A 9,620-nucleotide genomic window follows, 5' to 3' on the forward strand; every position below is an offset into this window, starting at 1 on the left:
ATCTGTGTAGAGTTGTTGCACTTAAACATGCAGGAATACGACTTGAGGCCGACCTTAGTTTCAGTGTACCCAACTTCCGTACAGCAAGCTCTCCTGAGGCATTCGTTGATGCAGTGGAGAGGGCTTGAAGAACTTTTCTTCGTTGCCTTTTGTGTCAACCCTAACATGGCTTCCTCAAAACTGTAACTAGATGTTTCATTAACTAGAACTGCCAGAATGAGAACAGAGGTAGAAGAAAAGTATCTCAGCTCCATCTTCTTTGTCGTCATCGATTTAGCCTCAGGACCACTTCCGCCCCATACATATAGATGTTGATGCAACAGCGAGAATGTCATTGGGTTAACTCACAGTCTTGAGACGTATAGTCTTACAGATGCTAAATATTTCACTTTCACCTTTCATTTCCCCTCGAAATTGTATTTCATTGTATTTCCACGTTCGTCATCTATGAAGCACCTATTCACCAGTATATTCTTTGATAATGATTAGGGATGTAATTCAGCAATTATGGTTTCATGCTTTGGCACGACTACTCCATAAAAACGTAGAAACATAGAAAAGCATTATTTTTTTCAATGAGCTTCAAACAATGCCTGCAGTGGTAACAAGTATTTCTAGGTAGTCACGCGTCATGGGATGGTTTGGGAAAGTTGAGTGTTTTTAAATAGTCCCAAGCCAGTTTCGGTGACTGTTCCATGACACGATTTCCAAATTGTCACGAATATCGACGTCTGGCTGAGTTGAAACCATACTGAGCTGAACACAACCCTAAGAATATTGTTAATTGTTTGCTCAGTATTCTAGAAGATGGAGTGAGTGAGTTGAGTTTTACGCCGCACTCAGAAATATCCCAGCTATATGGCAGCGGTCTGTAAATAATCAAGTCTGGACCAGACAATCCAGTGATCAACAGCATGATCATCGATCTGGGCAATTGGGAACCGATGACATGTGTCAACCAAGTCAGCGAGCCTGACCACCAGATCCCATTAGTCACCTCTTACGAGAAGCATGGCTTACTGAAGGCCGATATTCTAACCCGGACTTTCACGGGTGCTAGAAGATGGAGAGTCAAAAACAAAACAAACGACTGTTTGTTTACAACTGTTTGTTTATGTACTAGAGGGACGTTTATAAATAGATGCTTACACCGTTATCAAGGTAACATTCACTACAACCTGGTGATGAGAAGTATAATTCGTAGCATGCTGTGCCAAGAAGCATATTATCACTAATTAATAACAAACAACAAATGATTAGAAGAGGTCACGTTGAGAGCAAGAACAACAAATTACATAAGTTGAGAAGCCAATGTACAAGACGAATTAAATTTTTTTAAGCAAGATGATATGGGTGTTAACTGTATTTGGTTGCTAGAGTATACAGTTAGATTGATCCCGATCCCGTAGACAGATGGCAAGGAATACCCTTGCGTTAGATAAGGAAAAACTTTATGGATGAACAACTTCTTTATTCGGATGATGTGACGATGCAGATTCTTGTATTGTTGTCAAGCAAGTATGAGTCAGATTAAAACAGGTTATGTCAAGCATATCAATTCGTCATGGATTCGAGCGTCTTCCTCCCTTTTAGGATTCTGCCCTCGATACCTGAAACATGAAAAACATTATAAACTTAAGACCATTTGTTTTCAAAGGTTGTGTTTGTTTGTAGTTTAACGCCGCACTCCAGCAATATGACGGCGGTCTGTAAATAATCGAATCTGGACCAGACACTCCTGTGATCAACAGCATAAGAATCGATCTTCTGAATTGTAAGAACAATCTGATAAAATGATCAGCTGTATTATGCATGTAATGAATGAATGAATGTGGGAAGACAGAGTACAGCTGTATTAGCTTTTAAACAAGAATACTGCTTCATGCTTGTGCAGGCCTTTGGGGTGGCCTACTGGTTAAAGCGTTACAAGTTACCGTGTCCCCTGCCTTGACGACCCGTGAAGATCCGGGATAGAATAGGTCTTCAGGAACCCATGTGCTTGCCATAAAAGGCGACTATGCTTGTCGTAAGAGGCGACAAACGGGATCAGGTGGTCAGTTTCGCTGACTTGGTTGACACATGTCATCGGTTCCCAATTGCGCAGATCGATGCTCATGCTGTCGATCAATGGATTGTCTGGTCCAGACTCGATTATTTTCAGACCGCTGCCATATAGCTGGGATATTGCGAAGTGCGGCGTAAAACTAAACTCACTCACTCTTCGTTTGGGAGTTTAAACGAAGGAGTATTAGAGATTCCAATGTCCGATGTCCTTACATGTAGATTGAATACTGCATTTGCTTGTTATTTTAGTTTCTTGTTTGTTTGTTTAATATGTTTCTTTATCACCAACGAAACTGAACGTAAACCATGTTTCCTTTGTCTCGAAGTGACGTGTTTGTGAGTGAGTCAAAGCTGACAGAAAAGGACAGTAAATAACTAGAATATCGCAGATTTACACATAAAATTGGCATGTAACAACAACACAACTACGTCACCATACACAACAACACAATATTTAAACGGGCTATAGATCGTTAACAACTGAAAGTTGGTTGGACGATTGTTGTTTAACGCCTCACTCAGGAGTATTCCAGCTATATTTCAGCGGTCTGAAAATAATCGAGGCTCGATCAGACAATCTTGTGATAAACAACATGAGCATCGATCTGCGCAGTTGGGATCACAGCTGATGGTACATCACCATATCAAATACCACGGGGACCAATACTTTTGCTTTCTGCATGAACCCTAGCTCGATATACACCATCACTTCAGATGTTAGCCATTATATATTATTCAGCCATGAATTTACATAACACATATTCAACGTAAGTGACGTCTTACTTGAAACCCCTATTTGCTTTTCAGACATTTGTATCCAAGTCTAGCAGGGACACATAGCTCGTCAAAGCCACACTTGTGATCTTGACAGGCACCTCCGATAACCTGCAAAAAGAGTTCCATATTAAAACTGATAGGGCCCGTAAGTAGGTCACGGTACTTCGCGAGACCTTAGCACTTCCGGTGACAACGTTTCGTACCTTTTCGACTGTTCTCATGGTTGTCAGTTGACATTAAGGAACCGATACTCTTTGCAGGAATAACGAATTTCTGATAAAAAAATGCCCAATATAGCCAACTATTACGACTGTCAATAGCTGTTACAGCCAAGCATGATTGTACACTTAGTCCTGTCTAGTAAAGTCATATTTGGCGGTCGCGCAATTCGGAATCAGAATTCGTTCTTGAATGTACGCTTGTCACGGGAAATCAGGTACCGGAAAACAGGCTCGGCCCCGTCTCTCATCGCAAGTTGGCTCGCGCAAAGGGAGCCAGGAACCAAGTTTGTACCGGAAATAGCGCCTCGCAAGGCATTATAGGCCCTATTGCAATTTGTTTGTATAGAGATATAAACGCATGCTGGGAAAATCCGCTCATTCGAATGTTTATATTATTTTTACTTTAAAAATGAAACCTATTGGACTAAATTCTTTAATCACTAATAAAAACTTTAAAAATTACAACTTTGCCGAGTATTTAATCATTAATACAAACACTGAAGACAACAATACAAATTCAGTGAATTATGCAACACCAGCCTCTTTTCTCAGCCAGTCAGAAAACAGCAGCCCGTTAGTGGGGTGGCCTAATTATTTTAGCTAAACATTTGCTTTGCTAACATATGTTACATACACATTGAACTTAATCAAATTAAACACTCCCTCTATTTTAGAACAGTGATATGAACAGAAAGGTGTCAGAACTTTCAAACTCCCAGGAGGGTAGTGAGGCCTGATTATCTGAAGGAAGATTGAATAATTGGCTACAGAAAAACAACAAAATCTAGACAATATCTGAATTTGTATGCTCTGTAAGTAAGAAATGCCAACACTGTTGATTTTGTGGAAAAGCAGTTCATGGAATAACCATTGTCCTGGTTCGACACATGATGAGATCTCGCTGTCTGTATAGACCCCTTGAAATCTAGCGAGGGGCCTGACATAAGTATCACGTGTACCCGTCACGTGCCTACAAACGATGACCAAGAATGCCAGATGTGCTGGATGGGGCTCAGATCAAGCTCTTTGCAGGCCAAAGGAGAGTTTCCATAATATGAACTCTCCCACATGTACAGCTGGGGAACGGTGTGGCGTAGCGTTGTTGTCCATGAATATGGGACGGGTAGAAAATGGATGGTTATCAAAATGAGGCACAAAAACTTGATCAAGAATGTCCGTGATGTAGCGCCCAGTCACCAATGTCAACTAACAGTTATGTGAGACACATCCCCATATCATAACTGAGATTCCACAAAAGGGAACATTAGGGTGAATGCTTCTCGGTACTTCAGCAGTGGAAATGCACCTCCAAACCCTCAGACGACCAGACGTAACATGAAGCAGAAACCTGCTTTCGTCTAACAAATGGATCCGTCTCCAGACCAGGATTCCAGCGCCGTCGAGCAAAAGACCACATTGCCTTTGATGTTCATGAGTCAGAGATGGACGTCTAAAACCCTTCAAACCAAGAGCCTTGAGACGGTCACGCATGGTCTTGGTTGAAAAACCTGTGTTGGGCATCCATAGCTTTAAACGAGTGCTCGAGGCAAAGGGTTCAGAAGGCGATCCTCATCTGGAGTGGTCTGCCTTGGTTGCCTTTGCTTTGGTCGATCCTTGGCAGCGCCTGTATTTTGGTGTTTCCGGATAAGTCCACTGGTGACAGAGCAGGAGCAGCCAAGCTGACGCTCAATGACCTTGAATGACATGCTTGCTGTATGCGTACCCACTATCTGCCATCACAGTCTTCATGAAAGTCTTCTCGCAATTTTATGGCCGCGTGTATGGATGGCATACGGATGGCATATTCACAAGTTATATACCCTTGAACGGCCAGGCAGATATGCCGCTTTTCAAGATATGATAGGGAAGCATGTCTTCACATACTCATGGGCTGTATGTTTACAAACCCCTTCAAAGTGAAACTTTGTTTATCATCAGCAATCAGAGGGTGGAGTCCCGATCACAAAGTCAGAGATCCAACCCACTCAGTCACCGCGACTTCTACAAACTTTCAATTTGACATCTAGACAACCACTTCAAATCGGATAAAACTTGTCAATCATATTTTAATTTCAATTTAATCAGATGTTTTCCTTCTCAATGTACTGAAAACTCATCGGCAGTTAAAGAAAAGAAAGATATCTCGTAACAGTGCTGAGTTCTTTCCATCAGGCAGGACCCGATAGTGTTATTGTCCGCCTGTTTATAAAAATAAAACTACTTAAACGACGCACTCAATGATGACATACATTTTTGCAAGTTACAATGCCCTTCATCATTTTCATCACATATCTATCGCATTGTACCCCACATAAATAGTACGAATAACAAAATATTTCCATCACCGATTGCTCTTTCCCGCACTACACCAAACCGATCAACACTACATACGTCTGTAAGCTTATATTATTACTCTGTGTGTAAACCAATTGGAACCAAGTATTTGTGTTCAACTTGTGGTACGAATCATGCATATTGATTAGTAGTCTCGTCTGGCTTTTGTTGCAACATAAGATTATTGAATAACATCAAGCACAACTGTTTTCAATATATTTGCGGTGGAAAGACTGACAAAATAAAGAGAGAGAAAATGTACTGTACACATAAAGATGAAGGAATTAAAGTACCACATATCTTTAAAACAATCCAGTCACAGTGGGTGAAAAGAATCTTGACAAAAGACTCAAACCTCCAAAATCGTTTGTTTGTTAATCTACCCCCCGTTACCAGTAAGTTTCTTTGAAATTGGCCCAAGTCAAATAAGAGAATATGCCGACACCATGAATAATCTTTTTTGGAGCGATGTACTTATGGCTTGGGCAGATTACATTGGAACCTTATTGCAACCATCACCAAGTGTAGAGGAATTTCTGACATTTCCTTTGTGGTTCAACAACAAACTAATTATTGGTAACACCTTTTTACTCAGATTGGTACAAGAAAGGAATGAGGTCGGTTAAAGGTTTACTGGATAATTATGGAAAATATTTAGATTTTATTGAATTTGTAGCTACATTTCAGTGCAATGCCAACTTCTTATCTCAGATCACTTATCATTAGAATTGCCTATAGTGCCTTATTACATTAATAAACTGTTGGGTTTTGATAAGGGTAGCAAGTTCTTTTTTATCACTCTTCTCCCGTCAATATTCAAGAAATCAACCTCAAATTTAAAATGGGAAACCATACTTGAATCTAACTTGATGAATCAGATTGGAGAACGTATAACATTATACCATTTAGATGTACACAGAGTACGGAATTACGATGGTTCCAAATGAAAATTATTAACAATATTTTAGGCACAAATTACTATTTACATAAAATAAAAGTCAGTGACTCATCACTGTGCAGCTATTGTAATACTTCTAATGAAACCATTTTCCACCTTTTTTTGGATTGTAATTTGATACATAGATTTTGGAAGAAAATTGAAGAGGTCTCATGTCTGATGCTGGAATAAGGATTAAACTCACTCCACAAATCATACTATTTGGATGAAAGGAAAATCGAAATGATCCTTTGAATATTATTTGGCGTCTTATTAAACAGACAATTTTTCACAACCGAAAGTATGGAATAGTACCAGATCCAAAGAACATTTTTAGAATCTGCTGCCAATACTATCATGCCTCAAAATGTATTGCTTTTACAACCTGTTCATATGATCGATTTAAAAATGTTGGTCATCGCTTCACACTTTATTTGCCTCACAAGGACTACCGATTTAGTACAAATTTCACAGTCCACATAACTCGAACATGGGCCCAAACCTTTCTCTTTCGTTATTTCAAGTGTACTCCCATAGTACACCCACGAAAATGCTTTTTCCTCTCGATCTAGTCCCCTGATAACGAAGCCAAAACGGACATGCCATACCATTCATTAGCTTATAGGACACCTGTAGTCCAGAAAGGTCCCTGGCGATACGACTCAGTGTATGAATAAATTTTGAAGTCAGTGGCCAGGAGGGCCAGTTACATTAAGTGTTGCTAGCCCATATCATACTTCACTTGCCCTGCAAAATATCAATATCAAAATGCTCATTGCTCAGAATTGGTGTGATGTATGGTAATAGCAGATGTTAAACGTTACATTTGTATTGTAATGGTTTCTAACCTCTTTTGCCCAACGCTATTTACATTTTTATATAGCGATCCTCGTGAGACAAGTGATAATACGCATATCACGAAACTTTTGCGAACGGACTTTTAACACCTTCATAATTGACTTCATCATATCCATGTGCATTAAATAAAGAACAAATTATATGAGATTTTCAGCTAGCCAGTCGGGATAGCTTTAACGGTTTATTACTGACCCGATTCGCAATCACCTAGCATTTGGCTAGCGAGTCAGTAGTTATTTCGTAAGCTGTGATACGACTCACCTTTGGTATGGTGCTCATTACGAATACCTTGTCACAGCCGTTGAGGTTGTGATCCATCGAAGTATTTGTACCCTCCAGGAGGCACTGATAGGGTCCAAGAACTTTACTTGTGACTGAGGCTACTTGAGTGCAAGATGCTCGTCTGATACATTCGTTAATACAGTGAAGATGGCTTTTGCCTTGTTTTTTCAAAGCTTTTTTCGTCAAACCATCAAACATGTCTGCTATGTCAAAGGGCAATGTGATGGACACAACGCTAAGTATCACACAGAAACAGCGAATGATGTTCATCGTTCTCGCTCAGTCCTAAAAGCTTACAGACTGCATCTCACAGTGCTCGATATAGAATGACATACAATCTTCAAAACGTAGTTGATCATGAAATATAAATGCTAAATTTAAGTGTCATTCGTTTGCAGAAAGGAAAGCATTGGACAATGACTGACAGAGATAGGTTTTAGTTTCGAAGCGGTTATAACACCTATCCCAAAACAGTGCACGTCGACCATGAGTAAGGGGGTTATTCTTGATTAATTTTACACAAAGGTCAAATCTCTCGGAGTCGTTAGTATTATGGATCTGCAGTCCACAACGGACTGAACGCCAAATGGCTTCTGGCTGTTTGTTACTGGTACAGTGAGTGAGCGAGTGAGTGAGTTTAGTTCTACGTCGCTTTTAGCAATATTCCAGCAATATCACGGCAGGGGACACCAGAAATGGGCTTCACACATTGTACCCATGTGGGGAATCGAACCCGGGTCTTCGGCGTGACGAGCAAAAGTTTTAACCACTAGGCTGGTAGAACAAGACGAGACGTAGCCAATGTGTTTCAGCCGTGGGAACAAGTTAAGAGACACAAAATGTTCGTGGTCCGCAGTAGGTAAACAGCATAGGTCCAGTACCGATTGATCTATCAGAAACATGGCGCAAACAATCAATTTATTGTCGCCATGGATACAATGTGCGAAGCCAATTTTTGGTGTCTGTGCCGTAATATTGCTGGAACACTGCTAAAAAGCAGCTGAAAAACATACTCACTCAGACGCTCATTTGCGCCACCGAAGTACAGGTCCTGACATGACTATGAGAAACCGTCAGCAAAGACCTTGATGTTCAGTGACGTTATGGTGTACCATTGTTGAGAAATCCACACATTCTAGAGAGATGCCAATGGTGTTCAGAGCGTGGAAAGTAGCTGAATCGCCCTAGTCTTCAGATGAATCCAGATTCACTCTGGACTTTCTGGTTAGGCATGTAGTTGACTCTTGGTTACCTAACTAACTAACATCATGCAAACGTCAATATAAGTTAACAGACAACTTCTTTGAGTGGCATTTTAGAAGTTTGGAAGTACAATATAGAACAAACTTTATGGATAACAACTTTTTATTCGTGAGTGCGACGTTTCGATACAGAAAACAACATAATTAACATAATAGGCTTTGTCTACTCTCTGGCTTCATCAGCTTTCTGCCTAGCCTATTATGTTAATTATGTTGTTTTCTTTGTTACATTGTTACAACCAGTATATATATACTTCCCCCTTCTTCATGTTCCATTATGCTTGACAACGGTACAAGAATCTGTATCGAAACGTCGCACTCACGAATAAAAAGAAGTTGTTATCCATAAAGTTTGTTCTATATAAGTTAACAGGTCTGGTGGGTGGGTGGGTCAGTAATGATCAGTGTCCTTATGATTGCCTGAGCGCTTCTACACATGGAAGTGCACTGAACAATACAACGGATACGACATATATGCTATTCACACTTTGCTAAGGATCAAACCATTGATTCAACAGAAAACTATGAAGTAGAGTCAATTTTTTTTCTTCAATATTTTTATTCATTTCAGTGGAGCATATACAGAAGCATATAAGTATGGTTTGATGAAACAGAAAGCAATATAGACTAGCATGACACATACAGCAAGTAATGCGTAGTACACTTACATGAGAAGGTATGTTCAGGCTACATGTTTTTTTATGGTGAAAGTAATATAATGGAATATCAATGTTGGCATAGCAAACATTTTAGTTTAGCATAACCCATACAATAGGTAGTGCATGATACACTTATAAGAGAAAGTATTGTCAGGCTAAGGATATTATTACAGTTCTTTGGGCATTACTTCTGTGGTGAATATGGTACAATGAAATAACAATGTTG

The 9,620-nt window shown here is 39.9% G+C and overlaps 1 long non-coding RNA gene across 1 annotated transcript; it reads right to left on the reverse strand.

The window, feature by feature from the left end:
* Positions 1 to 1,080: 1,080 nt before the first annotated feature.
* LOC124292438 lies at positions 1,081 to 7,559 on the reverse strand. The gene is made up of 3 exons (XR_006902452.1): positions 7,453 to 7,559; positions 2,848 to 2,949; positions 1,081 to 1,610 (listed from the first exon to the last, which is right to left on the reverse strand). It is a non-coding gene; the product is annotated as an uncharacterized LOC124292438 (long non-coding RNA).
* Between the last annotated feature and the right edge of the window lie 2,061 nt (positions 7,560 to 9,620).

Source organism: Haliotis rubra, unplaced genomic scaffold (genome assembly GCF_003918875.1).
Source record: "Haliotis rubra isolate DU_JTF1 unplaced genomic scaffold, ASM391887v1 Scf518, whole genome shotgun sequence".
NCBI classification, from domain to species: Eukaryota; Metazoa; Mollusca; class Gastropoda; order Lepetellida; family Haliotidae; genus Haliotis; species Haliotis rubra.